The sequence below is a fragment of the Acartia tonsa genome, chromosome 5, assembly GCF_053477335.1.
Source record: "Acartia tonsa isolate MP-2025a chromosome 5, ASM5347733v1, whole genome shotgun sequence".
Classification (NCBI taxonomy): Eukaryota; Metazoa; Arthropoda; class Copepoda; order Calanoida; family Acartiidae; genus Acartia; species Acartia tonsa.
The window spans coordinates 36,862,565-36,877,605 of record NC_137264.1 but is presented as its reverse complement, the minus strand read 5'-3'; positions in this window follow the sequence as shown (position 1 = coordinate 36,877,605).

Sequence of the window (15,041 nt, the reverse complement as noted above, 5' to 3'; positions counted from 1 at the left end):
TATTCGTAAAGATTTGATTTTAAAATCATAAAACAAAGATTCATTTGAATATCTTTTCATTTTATTCAAAATCTTGAATAATATTTAAAAATGGAACAAATAAATTATCGCTTCGATTTTAGTTAATGTTAAGTATCCAGAATTTAATGGCTTCGACACCGATTAATAGAAAACTTAAAATCATCAATAGCATCGTAAGACAGACAATTTTCTACAAATATTAAAATGAAAATCACACAATTAATACCAATTTTGTTAGCCCGAGACTTCGGCCCTTCAGGGCTAACAAAACTGGATTTAATCTTATTTGTTTTGATTTTAATATCCGCGGAAATCTGTCTATAATACGGTGCGATAGATATGTCTGTTAGGTATTAAATTTGTACAAAAAATATTATAAAGTATTCTCTAATTTGGTTCGATTGTTTAATGTCCTGATTGATATATACATATTTGTTTTGGAATGGAATGGAAATCCCGTACTTAATAAATTTTTTACTGCCTTCATCCTCCTTTTTATCCAACCCCCTTTTATTTACGAAAATGAAAGCATTATTGAATCTAAAATTGTAATAGTAATCTTTTATAAAGATTTTTTAACGTCGTTTTGTCCTAGACAATTAAAAAGAACCGTAATTTCCATTTTTACTATTAACTGAATGTGATTTTCTATTCCTGTTACGATATTTTAAATTAAAATGTAATTGTCTAGTTTTTTTATGTCACGTTTTGGTGACGAGCATAAATATATAAAAATATTTTATCTAATCTTCTATAATACAAAGTAGAACGATGTCTGTCTGTTTATTTGTAGCGAAATATCTCGCTAACCGCTGAACCGATCGGGTTCTCCTTTACAGGGTAGCTTCTCATAGGTCCCGGGAAGGTTTATAACTAAACTATTTTCTTGGGGGGTGGGACACCCCCAACCCCCCAAATAATGAAAAATCCCACCCCCCAAAAAAATTATTTTTCTTTTTAAAATTAAAATAGTGAAGTCCCAAAAAAAAAATTTCCCCCCCCAAAATTTGTTTTAAAAATTTTTCTTTTAAATCTAAAATACGAAAAATTGGTTTGATTAAACCTCTTGGGGCAAAGCCCCTAGGGGCTAGGGGCGAAGCCGCTAGTATTGATATAATTAAATTGAAATTTTCTCTTGTAAGTCTTATTTGTTCGTTGGTATAGTTCTTGTTTTACTAAATCCCTGGTCAGTGGTCAGCGAATTTTACCAATAAGAATACGGTCAAATATTATTGGTTAGAACGTCGTGCAGTTATTTTTTTAAAAGCGAAGCTTTTCTATAATTAGGGTCGGTCCGTCCGTAACGGATAGCTTTTTCCGTTAATTTAGGCATGTTAGAATTGTCCTATCGATTTCAAATTTTGCATGGTGATTCCTTTAGTAATTAGGTACAATTTAGAAAGCGTAGCAACTCTATAATCATTACCAAAATGTCCGTATGTCCATTTTAAACATGTTGATTTTTTTACTTTTTTAACAACAAATTTTTATTTGATCTAATCATCGGATTGATCTGATTTTTGGTATATTGATTCCTGGGACAACAAAGTATAATGTATTAAGCGAAGCAACTCTATAATCAAGTCCTAAAAACGTAAGTATGTCCATAAAAATTTTCCTGTATCAAGCAGTTTTTCAACAAATTTACTTACAATTTTGCTTTTACTCTTATAAATTTATATTATGATAATTAAGTTCTAACACTATACAAGTGTTAATGTCCGTTTGTCCTACCGTTTTAGTGCTTCGCTTTTATGGATGTTGTCATCCTTGTTCTCATCTATATTAAAAAGTCCGCTAGAAACGGTTGCTAGGAATTCTTTTTTAGGTTGGATTATTGTGTCTTGACAACCCAAATGAAGATAACTAAGAGAAATATTGTTTAAATCAGCCAATAGGAGAAACGTGTAGGTATATCATAGACAACTTCTTTACCAGAAATTCCGTACGTCCTTTTAAAACATGTTGATTTTTTTCATTTTTAACTATTATCCTATTCATCTTATTTTTGGGATAATAATTCCTATTACAACAAGGTATAGTATTATGTAAGTATGTCCTTAAATTATATCCTGTATTAAAGCAGTTATGCAAAAAAATACTCAGAGTTTTATTTAGACAATGTCTGCATATTCTCTTCTGGGTGTTAATGCTCGTTTGTCCTACCGTTCCAGAGCTGTGCTTTTATGGATGTCATCCTTGTTTTTGATAATCTAATAAACAGTTTACATATATGCAGCGTGGCCACATTCTTCAGTATACTGAAAATCTTCAGTATTCTTCAGTATTTGGAAATTGGGGCTTCAGTATTTTCAGTAAATACTGAATATTCAGTATTTGAAAATTTTATTCAGTATTTTTCAGTTTTTGGAAATTTTCATGATTCAGTATTTTCATTATTTCTTAAATTCCAAAAAAATTTTGCATAAATAAGATGTTTTTTCAAGTAGTTAATGTCAGATTTTTTTCGGCGCTTCGCGCCTCACTTTACTTTCCTATAAATTACCCTATAACTTTGTACATTAATTTTGCTTTTTTTTATGGTAATATACATTTTTTTTCAATTTCATCTCAAATATAAATTTTTTAGATATTTGAGATGCTTTTATACAGTATTTTTTTCAGATATTTTTTTTGTCTATTAATAGAAAGAATAATCTAAGGTGTGTACTTTGTATGGTTATTGAAGGTAAAGTTTTTTAGCATGCTCTTAACCATAGACGTCCAAGGGGGGGGGGGGTAAAGTGGCGATTACCCCCCCCCCCCAAATTCTTTTTCATTTTTTCCCTCCATTCAAAATTTTACCCTACCCTGGGGGTGCCGTAGGCACCCCCATCCGTTTAGGAGGGGTATTTACCCCCCAAACAATTTTGGGTGGTTAAATACCCCCCCCTAAAATAAAAATCTAACTAAAAAAAAATTTGCGCGCTTCGCGCGAATTTTTAATACTAAATATTTAATAAAATTTAAATTACCCCCCCAAAATTTTTCTGGGGGGGGTAAAAAAAATTTGCGGCGCGCTTCGCGCGCCATTTTACCCCCCCCCCCCCAAAAGCGAATTACCCCCCCTTAAAAAAATTTACCCCCCACCCCCCAAAAAAAAGGTTGGGGACGTCTAGGCTCTTAACTCAACTAAAAAGTATTTTAGTTTTGTAATCATTTAAAATATTTATCAGTCATTTTCTGCTTAATTGGTGCAAGAAAATCTAAGAGGCAAAATTAAAAGATCTAAAATATCCCCCTAATAATAAAGCTATGATGATATGAAATTTTGAAATGAGGAATCATATAAAAAAATACTTATTCAGTATTTGTATTTTTTGTTCAGTATTTCAGTATTTTTTCTTATTTTAGGATTCAGTATTTTCAGTATTTCCTTTTTTTTCTTCAGTATTTTCAGTATTTTTTCTTGTTTTAGGATTCAGTATTTTCAGTATTTCCCTTTTTTTCTTCAGTATCAGTATTTTTTTGGTTGTGGCCACACTGTATATGTTTATATGTACATGTGTATACATTGGAAGATACCTGCCATAAAATGACTGAATAATTTTTGTATTTAATTTATCATTATTTTATGAACTTACTAGCGGCTGCGCCCCTAGCATCTAGGGGCTCTATATTCGAAGGGCAGAAAAATAGCCTAAAACGATACCCAGACTTATTTTAAATAAATAGCCTAAAACCATCTCAGAGCCTATAAGAGGCTTCACTGTAAAGAAGGACCATATCGGATCAGCGGTTAACAAGATCCTTCGCTACAGACAAAAAAAAACTTATTGCTTTATATTATAGGATTATTGGAGCGCTACTTATCAACGTACTTGTTTTTTTGTTAATCTAATAATGTTCGTTATTTATGTTTCATTAGTTACTGAAAGTGTACTTGTGTACACCTTTATATCAAAATAGATTTAGTAACAGGTAGCTTATAATCTATTTGTAAATTTCTTATAATACACAATAAAAGAAAACAATGAAGATTACTTATGATAGTAGCGAAGCTGTTATGTGTGATATTTTTATTAATTCAGCGAGTTTGAAGTGCAAGTACACAGGAATAAGGTATATAGGAAACCAACAAGCGAAATAAATCTAAAATAATATTTTAATTATTTCATTATTGGTATAAAGGTTAAGCTGGTAAGTACACGGCATGGAGGAAGAACTTACAAAAGCACATTACATAAAGGACAGACAAACCAACACAAATACTTACAAAGCCAGCATTTACCAATAACGAAATTAATTCGGATAAAAAAATCACGAAACCTATACGTGTTTTTCAGCTGGAGGGGGGGGGGGACGCATCGTAGAATTGACGACCTCTACATTTGCCCCCCAAATATTATTTTATGTTTATTTCGCTTATTGTTTATACCTTATTCCTGTTATAAAGCATCTTTGCTGTTATTTACAGACTGATATGAGCGACTTTAATAGTAGCCTCGGAATTAGAAAGTATGATATGTCATGGAAAAATTCACAGGTCCAAAGAATATGATACAACAATAGGCCTAATTTAATTAGAGGGCCATTCACATATTTTTATGTCCGGTCTTTGATGGGGGACATATTTTTATGAATTTAACATAGTCGAAAAATAAAGGGGGGGGGGGGGGGGGTTTAATGCAATTATCTCGTAATCAATGTATAAATGGCACTTAGAATTCGAATTTCGATCTGAAATTTTGCATGAGTAATCCTTGGTAGGTCTATTTTCCCTAAATCGAACAAAAAGTTGAAAAAGTAACAGCTAACGGCTCAGCCGTTTACCGTTTTTGGCTATTTTAGGGCAAATCTGTCAAAATTTACGTAGAAATCAACATTTTAAAACATATTTTTGCTTTAAATCATGTGAAATGATACAAAAAATATTTTCTTAGATAGTAGTACCAGCAACTACCGGCTAGAATCGTTTAAAAACTTTTTGGATCGGAAAAGAGCATTATGTGGAGAGAGGTTTCGTGATTTATTTCCATAGAAAAAAGCCAAAAAATTACTAAGCGGCTGAGCTGCCAGCCGTTAGCCGTTACTTTTCCAACTTTTTGTTCGATTTAGGGAAAATAGACCTAACAAGGATTACTCATGCAAAATTTTATATCGAAATTCGAATTCTAAGTGCCATTTATACATTGATTACGAGATGGTTGCATTAAAACCCCCCCCTTTATAAAGTCTAGAACCAGAGTGAGAGGGGACAAAGGACTGTTTAATACACTAGTTCCCAAAGTTTTACAATAACGTTTTATTTTTCGTTGGCTTACCAACTTTGGGGACTTCTATTGAATTTTGATCGGTTGGTTTATTAAGTTGAGTGTTATAATCTACAGAAGAGGTAATTTTGTTTATCATCATTGGGGATGAACATCAATTTTATCAGCCATTGCATTATAGAACTCTATTAATTACTTGGACCCAGCTTATACCAATAACGAAATTAATTCGAATAAAAATCACGAAACCTATACGTGTTTTTCAGTTGGGGGCAACACATCGTGAAATTGACGACCTCTCCATTTGCCCCCCAAATATTATTTTAGATTTATTTCGCTTATTGGTTATACCTTATTCCTGACTTTGACCAATAGGACAACAGTTTAGGAACGATCCAAAAATATTATTGGTTAGAAAATGTGTGCATTTTGTCACGAAATCTAATAACTCTATTTAAAATTTGGGGGTTTCTAAATTTGAAATTGCAATTAGGATGCAGTCATTGTCATAGAAAAAATTTCTCCTTTACAAAACTTACAAAAATAATGTCAGAAAGAACATTTTTTATAAAGTTTAACAATTTCTGTTATGTTTGTTTGTTTCATTTATGAAGATTATAGTCTGCCTAGCCTCTGGCGCTCGGCCATCTAGCCTATAACCTAACCTAAACTAGTTGTTCTCTGCCAGAAAAGTAAAATAAAAAAAAATAGGGTTTAGACTGCGTTTAGGATAATTCGAAACTGAACGAAATATAAGCCAAAGTACCATCATATCCGTATACAAAAATAACAAGGTTTATATTTGTGTGTCAAGCTGCAGCTGAAGATATTACCAACCGCAGGACTTATATTGTCATTTAATGAAACATAAATAACGAACAATTTTAAGGGACGGTATATTAACCCTTAAAAAAAATATTAAAGGGACTGTGAAAGAGAAAATTTCTCATCAGATTATCAAACCTTAACATCATCTCATTCATATAATCTAAAAGATAGGGCAAAACTGTCTCTCGTTTCCTTAAAAAACGGCCTTTTCGCCGATTTTTACTATGTCCAAGATTGGGGAAAAATTTCCAGAATATATAAATGTGCAGATAATTGTCTTTTTTTTCTTCTATAGCTAAAACTAAACTTTTTAACATAGTTATCTATTTTTCCTTACAGTTAAGCTGACTTTTAACATAATCCTTGCTTTAAACCAATGTATAGTTACTTAGAAATTGATAAAATAAGCAATATTTTTTATTAAATACCAAATAAAATAACAAAGCTAGAAACAGGTTTTTTTATTAGTATTCAAGTAACTTTAGATGGCCCATCTCTCGCCCACTTTTAATTACAAAGAAGGCTTCTTAACTTTTTAAATTTTTATTTTAAATAGCTAGTCGGTGTTTTTAGTAAGTAGTAGATGTAAAATTTTCCATAGAATTTAGATATGCAATCTTTTTTTTGTAGACCTCTTATTTTTTAAGTAATTTAAGATTTAAAAAAAAAATAATTAAGTGGGTTTTAAGGTACTAGAACGCAACAAAAAAGAAGAAGAAATTTGTCATTATGAACAAAAATAGTAAGATCTTTAATTTGACATCTTACTTTTTGAATTCTGTCAGGTAATTACTGAAAAAATAGATTTTTTAAAACCTCGGTTTAATTAAAACTTTTAACATGAATATATCCTTAAACAGGCGTAAAAAAATATGGGTTCATATATACCTTTAGAATCAGAAAAATATTACAAATCCATTGTAAGCAAAATTTTAAAAAAGTAAAAAAATTTAAATTAAAAAAATGGCCTAACATATTATGTTAAACAGGCAACACTTTAACCACCTCTTTACCCCCTTCCCATTTTTATTCTCAAAACAGCATTTAAGATGGTTGCCTGTATAATAATTTCATATAATTTCTTTTATTGTAGTTTATTTACTATTTTGTAAACTTTTTATTGCAATTTTGCTTACAATGGATTTGTAATATTTTTCTCATTCTAAAAGTATCTATAAACACCTATTTCTTATGTCTGTGTAATGATATATTCATATTTAAAGTTTTTTTCAATAATTACTAAACAGAATTTAAAAAGTAAGGTGTCAAATTAAAGATCTTACTTTTTTTGTTCACAATGGCAATTTTCTTCTTCTTTTTTGTTGCGTTCTAGTATCTTAAAACCCATTTAATTATTTTTTAAAAATCTTAAATTACTTTAAAAAAACAAAAAACGATTGCATATCTAAATTCTATGAAAATTTTACATCTACTACTAAATAAAAACACCGACTAGCTATTTAAAATAAAAATTAAAAAAGTTAAGAAGCCTTCTTTGAAATTAAAGGTGGGCGAGAGATGGGCCATCTAAAGTTACTTGAATACTAATAAAAATTAAAAAGTTAAGACACCTTCTTTGTAAATAATAAAGGTGCAATATTTATTTATAAACAGTCTGATAAAAGTGTAAACTAATTCTCCAAAGTAGGTTATTTATTGTCCAACACAATAAAAAAGGATATTATTATTTTAAATAATCTCTGAGATTCAACCCTTTGTAGACTGTGAGGTATTTTTTTGTCAATATTACGAATTTATAATAGATCTTTATTACCTAATTACTACGTAATTAAAAAACTAACTGGCAATTTTATATCATAAAATAAATCCTTAACAATAAGTAAATTGTTTTAACTATATATGACAAGTTAAATATCCCTACAAACATTATAAGAAACAAAAACGTTCAGAATTTCCCTGTTTTTTCCTTTTTCCCTCCTAAATACCATAAAATCAAGGCATTATTCCTGAATATTTTTGTTAATAGGACGTTTTTGGTTGATCATTGTAGTGAAATGTGCTTAATAAATGTTAAGATTTGATAATCAGATGAGAAATTTTTACGTTCACACTCTCTTTAAGTGGTGGTTTAATCCCCCCCCCCCCTCTTCTTCAAGTTCCCTGAGAGGCTTCTAGGATTATAAAAAGAAGCAAGGTATTTTTGTCTGGATCTTATATTTAAGAACTACTGAACCGATTAAGTTCTCTTTTTTAGAGAAAATTGAAATAGGTTCCAGCGGGATTTAGTCTGTTCTGCTGTCCTTTTCAACCCCGTCAAATAAAGATCCCCAAAATGCTGGGGCCGCAGCCGCTAGTTTAATACATAAGGTAGTAACTTCTGAACCGATTGAGTTAAACTTTTTATGTAGCTTCACATAGGATGGTTTAGGCTATTTATAAGTACCTTGAAGCTAAGGGTACAACCGCTAGTATTATAATAAAGTAGCTGCGCTACTAAATGGGAAGAAAAACACAAATAAAAAAATGTACATAATTTACATAAAGTAATTTTGCGTAAATTTTACAATTTCTAAACTCCACTTCGGCATGCGTGAAATTAATTCTAATTATTCAAATTAAAAAAAAGTAAAAGAAAGTATAAAAATCATGGTGCCTTTAGTGTAACTTTATTTTAACCAAGTTTTAGTTTATATTATTTTTAAAAGAATACTATACTATAATTAGGGCATCTACTTCCGTCCATAAGGGTATAACCCGAGGACGTCCCAATATGGAGGTCCCTGTTTGGTGACACACAGAAAACTGTCCCGAATTTGTATTAATTTTGAGGAACAAGACTCCAGTTACGTCATATTTTTCTTTCCCGAAAAAGGGAAGGGGGAAAGAAAAAAAAGGGAAGGGGGGAAGAAAAAAGAGATGGGAGAAAAGGGGGTTTTCTCCATCTCTTTTGAAGAGATTTTCTTCCCCCCTTCCCTTTTTCGGGAAAGAAAAATATGACGTCACTGGAGTCTTGTTCCTCAAAATTAATACAAATTCGGGACAGTTTTCTGTGTGTCCTGTTTGGTTATTATGTCATCGAGGGGTGTATATTCTGCACAGGATTATTTTTTTCCCCCTGCAGCAAATTTTTTATATTTTTTTCCCCTCCAAGTTTTTTCCAGCCCCTGCCCCCAACCACATATTTTTTACCCCCCCCCCCCCTTTCTCAGGGTCAAATTTGCAGAATATACACCCCTGATGTCATAAGTACGTATTTATTATGTCATCATATGATGGATGTAATGTCAGCTATAATCTTATTTTTTTAGGGGGGGGGGGGCAGTTTTGTTTAGAGGGTGGTGGTACACTCCCCAAAATAGTTCTAAAACTCATAGTCATCAGGGCTTATGAGAAGCTCTAATATATCGATTTAGCGGTTAGCGAGAGAGACAGACAAATATCCTGTTACTTGTATAAGAATTACTTGTTAACTGTTTTATTGAAGAAAGGTCTATAAATAGCAATGCTCAATGCTGACCATAATGTCAGTGTAAAAATTTGTCCATTTAGCAGTTTCCTCAAATAATAGAATATAAAAATAATAATAATAAAATTAATACCAGTTTGGTTAGCTCGTTACTTCGGGGCTAACAAAACTGGTATTAACATCACAATTTTCCACTTTAATATCCTTGGAAAGCTGTTTATGATAAGATTCGACAGATAAATATGAAATATCGGCTCAATATTCCAAGGTTTGATTATAAGATAACCATTTTATAGATTCTTTACTTTTTTGGTTGTTTTATGAAACTATGCTTAATAGTGACAATGCATTCTAAATTTCAAAGAAAATTTAGAATTCTAAATGCCAATTTTGCCTTTTCTCTGCGCTTTCTGGAGTTTTTTTTTGCACGGAACTTTTCAGTTTGTATCATACGCTTCAAGCGAATGGATATTTTTAACTCTGGTTTTTGATTAAACAAGGACAATTATAATTTATGTATGTAATAAGCTCATCTATTGCAAATAGTTATAACTGATTGTAGGTGTATTAAGTATCTATGGGAGTTATTTTGCTTTTAAGGGGGGGGGGGGGAAGAGTGGGGGCTTACCAACATAAATATTTTGCAGAGATTTTTATAAGATTAATTTGCAAAACTTCTAATATATAAAGTAGTAAGCTTTTTTTCTGACGTAGTGTAGGATCTAGCAAAACACTGGTTCTCCTTTTCAGTAAAGCTTTTTATAGGAAGGTTTACAACTAATTTGGGGAAGGGTATCTCCACCCCCGTAAGATTTATTTGAAAAAAGCTTCTCCCTAACCAACTTAAGTAACTCTAGAGGCATAGCCACTAGTACCATATTAAAGCAGCAAGGTTTTTTTTCTATGCGTTAGTATAGTATTGTACTTTTTAGGGAAGCTTTATAAATTATAAAGTAGTTATAGGCTATTTTCCTTACTCCCCTACCCTTTCCTATAGACTAGGAACGAAGCAGCTAATAATGTTAGAAATTGGTTCATTCAAAAATGTCAAAATAGCTAAAAACCACCCATATGCTTTTATAAGCTTCCCTTATACAAAAAACAAGAGTGCGAATCAATTTTTTAATTTATGACATACTATTAGACGTTTATCTAAAAATAAATTGAAAAGAATTAAAAGAGAAAATTAATTTTGCTTTCTGTTTATTACTTATGAATAAAATATTAGAAAACCAACATGAACGCTTTTGTAATACACCAAGTTATTTTTAGCAAACCCCGACAATTAAAATTTAATGTCGATATGTACTAGTTGGACAATAGCATAAATGCAAATAAAAACTTTTAAAAGTAGATCGACCTTTTGATAGATTAAGGAGAACCATATCGGTCCATCAGTTGGCAGGATTTTAAAACACAACTATAGACTTACAGACAGACATATAAATTCCTTTTCTACACACTCATTTATTCATCCCATTTAACTTACAAAACAATATATATTTTTTTGCTGCTTTGATACCACACTAAAACATTTAAACAAAACATCCTTTTAAAGAACCTACTCACGGAGGCCTCCACATTAAAAAAGTGTCCTCACATAAAAGTTAAAAAATTGCTATAAAGTAAGAAAGTAAATTTTTGGCCTGCTTGGGCTAAGAGTTTTAGGTAATCTGAATGACTTTTTAATGGTTTTAAGCTTTTTTTGCCTTTGTATCGTCGGTTATACTTATAAACTAACCCCTAATAACATGGACGAAGCCGCAAGTTGTCTAATAAATCATATATACATATATCTAAAAAAATGTATGGTATCGAATTATGGAATGTAGTAGAGTAGTTTTATTACAAAGCATTTTGGCTATTACTTAATTTTGCTGAAATGTAGATGGAACTTTTATTATATTTAAACCTCTTTGCACTAGTATTTATTTTATTCAATGTTTTAGTCTTTCATTTTTATAGTGAAAAGTCAAGAACCTTTTTACGGTAATTTAATAGTTACCATACTCACTAAATATCAATGCATAAATTTGAAAGATTTTGGTTGTTGATGAATTAAAAATACATAAAGAAATAAATTACCTATGCCATAAAAAGTCATATTCAATGCTTTGTTGACACTGCCGGTCACCACAGAGCTTTTCTTTTGTAAATGTAATTTGCACTACTTTAATGTTTTATTTCTAACAAAATGTTTGTTGTATGTATGTTATATCTGAATAATAAATATTGTTCTTGTTAAATTAAAAAAAGTACACTTATTGTAATTCTAAAAACTAGGATTACTTTACTACAATAAAAAAGCTTTTTTTTTAGTAGCAAAGCTACTCTATAATTCCGAATGTCCGTCCGTCCGTCTGTCCGTCTGTAATTAATGAATTGGGGGGTAACGTGATTTTCTCGGCTCCTGTTCAAGATAGACAGCTGAAATTTTTAGGGAAGATTCCTATGACATATGCCCATCTAATCTATACAAGTTTTGTCCATCTGTCTGTTATTTGTTGTGCTAGATCGATTCCTAGATTTTCTCAATTCCTTTTCAAGATAGAGGGCTGAAATTTACAGGGATGAATTGATTTTACATTCTACATATGTTCACTAAGTTTTATTAAGATTTGTTTATTAATAGGGGTGCTAGATCGATTCCTAGATTTTTAGGTTTTCAAGATTTTCTCGATTCCTATTCAGGATTAATGGCTGAAATTATCATGGAATAAATATACCCATATTTTACACATTTCCATTAAGTTTCATTAAGATTTGTCCATTAATTGCGGTGCTAGATCGATTCCTAGATTTTTATTTTTTCGTGATTTTAAAGGTTGCGTGATTTTAAAGGTTTCGTTATTTCCCTATTTTATCAAGTTTAATGTTTATTGTGTGACATGTTGTCATTCTTGTTTATCATTTAAATGTTAAAACTAGAATAATTATGAACATCGTAAACCAGAATTAGGAGGGAATAGTTTTTTCTCGCATCGTATTATAAACGGCTGTCCGCGGATATAGAATGTACAATTATGAGATTAAAACTAGTTTTTTTAGCCCCGAGGTGCCGAAGCCGTTTATAATACGATGCGAGAAATAACTATTATTTATTGTCCCAAAATATTTTAGGGAATTATTACTATCTTAAAGGGGTAACTTTATTTTCGCAATTGGTGGTTTACATTAATATACTCCCATTGTCTTACCCCTTAAAAATCAGATAAGGAACCGACAATTTCTTTAATTCTAAATAACAATTTTAACCCAATTTTAAGAGCTGAGCTTTTGTCCTTATTAAGTTATTTTGAGACATGTTTCTGTTGATCGTTTTACTACGCGAAGTTTATTTCTATAATAAGGGTCGGTCAGTCTTTCCATATGAACAGGATAGCTCTTATATAGATTTAAAATGATTCATCTGATTATAACGACTCCTAGGATAGCATAAAATATATTTTTAGTGAAGTATCTCTATAATCAAGTCCTAAAAGTGTACGTATGTCCTGTTTTTAAACAATTTTGAATAGAAAATATATACAATTTTGTTCAGACACATAACTTTTATTCTGCTTATTAGGTTCTGATACTGTAAATGTTCGTTTGTCCTAGAGTCTAATTTTGTAGCTTCGCTTTTATGTATGTTGTGCTCCATGTTTATTTTGATCATTGTTATGTTGAAGAGTTTTCACTTTTTATCTGGTTTGCTATTTTTTAATTGGGTGCGAAGCTACTCTTTAACTAAATATTGTAAGTTAACCCTTAAACGTCGGACCCTCTTACTTAACGCAATGGGGGTAAATGTGACTTTTCGGCTGCTATAAGCGATAAACGGTTAAAATGTTTGGTGAAGATATCCTCTACACATAAGCATCCTGTAAATAGTTTATTTATTCCGTCAGTCTGTCGGTTTAGCTTTTAAAAATCATCTTATGAAAGCTTTCACGATTTTTAATATTTTTATGACAAGTGAACAACTGTTCTTCAACTCATTCTGTCCTTTGTACATCCTTGATTTTTTGTGCCTCGCTACATATGGATGTTGTCACCCTAGTCTATTTTTTCGTGCAAATTGTGTTCATGACCTAAACTTAGTTTCCCTCGCCCTGTATGTATGTAACTGTGTAAAAAAATCAAATAACTATGTTTATAAGTAAAAGATTGATCTTTGATATTCCCAGTATGGCTTCGAAATCGATTAATATCCGCTGGATTAGAACCGGTTCTAAGCCATACTAATAAATCATGTATACCACGAATTAAGAATTAAAAATCATAAACTTACAAAACTGGTTTAATTTATCACAAAGCTGTCTATAATAATGTGCTATAATTAATTATTTCTGAATTTACATTTCATCTTTGTTTGTTATGACCATAGTAGGTATTGTTTTCTAAGAAAATACCAAACTAGGCATTTTTCAAGGGCGCTGCGTGTTTGGAAGGGTTTTGTATTTTACATATTCCGAAACGATATTGATATATCAAGGACCAGTTGAATTGCATCCGCTTGCGTGAAAACATTAATTTAAAATGCTAAGGATATAGGACGTCTGTAATACAAAGAAGAACGATGTCTGTCTGTCCGTTTGTCTGAAGCTTAAGAACTCGGTAACCGCTGAACCGATTGGGTTTCATTCTTCAAGGAGTATACCTACTGGTCCTGTGGTGGTTTTAAGCTATTTTCTTGGGACGTGTAACAACCCCCCCCCCCTCAAAAAAAAGAAAAAAATTCTTTCCCCCCAATTTGTTTCTTTCTGATGCAAACAAAATAAATAAAGGGGTTTTGTGAACCCCATCACACCCTGGGACGAAGCCCCGCTGAAAAATACCCCTTCTTAATTTTTTTTTACAAGTTATGAATGAACGAATTTCTTAAAGGGGTAACACTAGGGACAAATTCACTTGGGTAAAATAAAGTATTGATTTTGGAAGAAAACTGATGCAAATTTTCTTCGCTTAAAAATTATATCTTGTTTTCATAGTAAATATTGTTATATAAATCAGATGAAAGGATTATCATATCATTTACAAAAATTGTTGTCAAAAAGTGAAAAAATAAGCATATGTAAATGTACGATTTTCTGGTAACGATAATAGAGTTGCTACGATTTCTAAATTGTAACTAACTGTTACAGGAATCAACATCCAAAGTTTGAATTCGATAAGATGATTGTAACGAGCCTAACAAAAAGCTTTGGGCTATTTAATTGGATGGTAAAATATTAATATTTAGGGGAAAACTATTCTTCTTAATTTTTGGGCTAAAACTAGTCAAGTACTAGACCCCCCTTAGAACTAAAAAAAGTACAGGTCGTTTTCCCCATAACTAACCCGTCAAAGGGTCTCTAGCCTCTAGAGTGGCCTATACCTGGTTCCATAACCCTTTGGGGCTACCCAGTACCCAATATAACCTAACCTAAAGTAATAACGAAAAACTATCCATCTCCTTATTTTTAATTTCGAAAAGGAAGATGTTTCTTTGCCAGGGAGGGAGGGGACATTAGGCTGTTTATTACACTAGTCCCCAAAGTTTTACATTAACGTTTTTTTGTCGTCTTAAC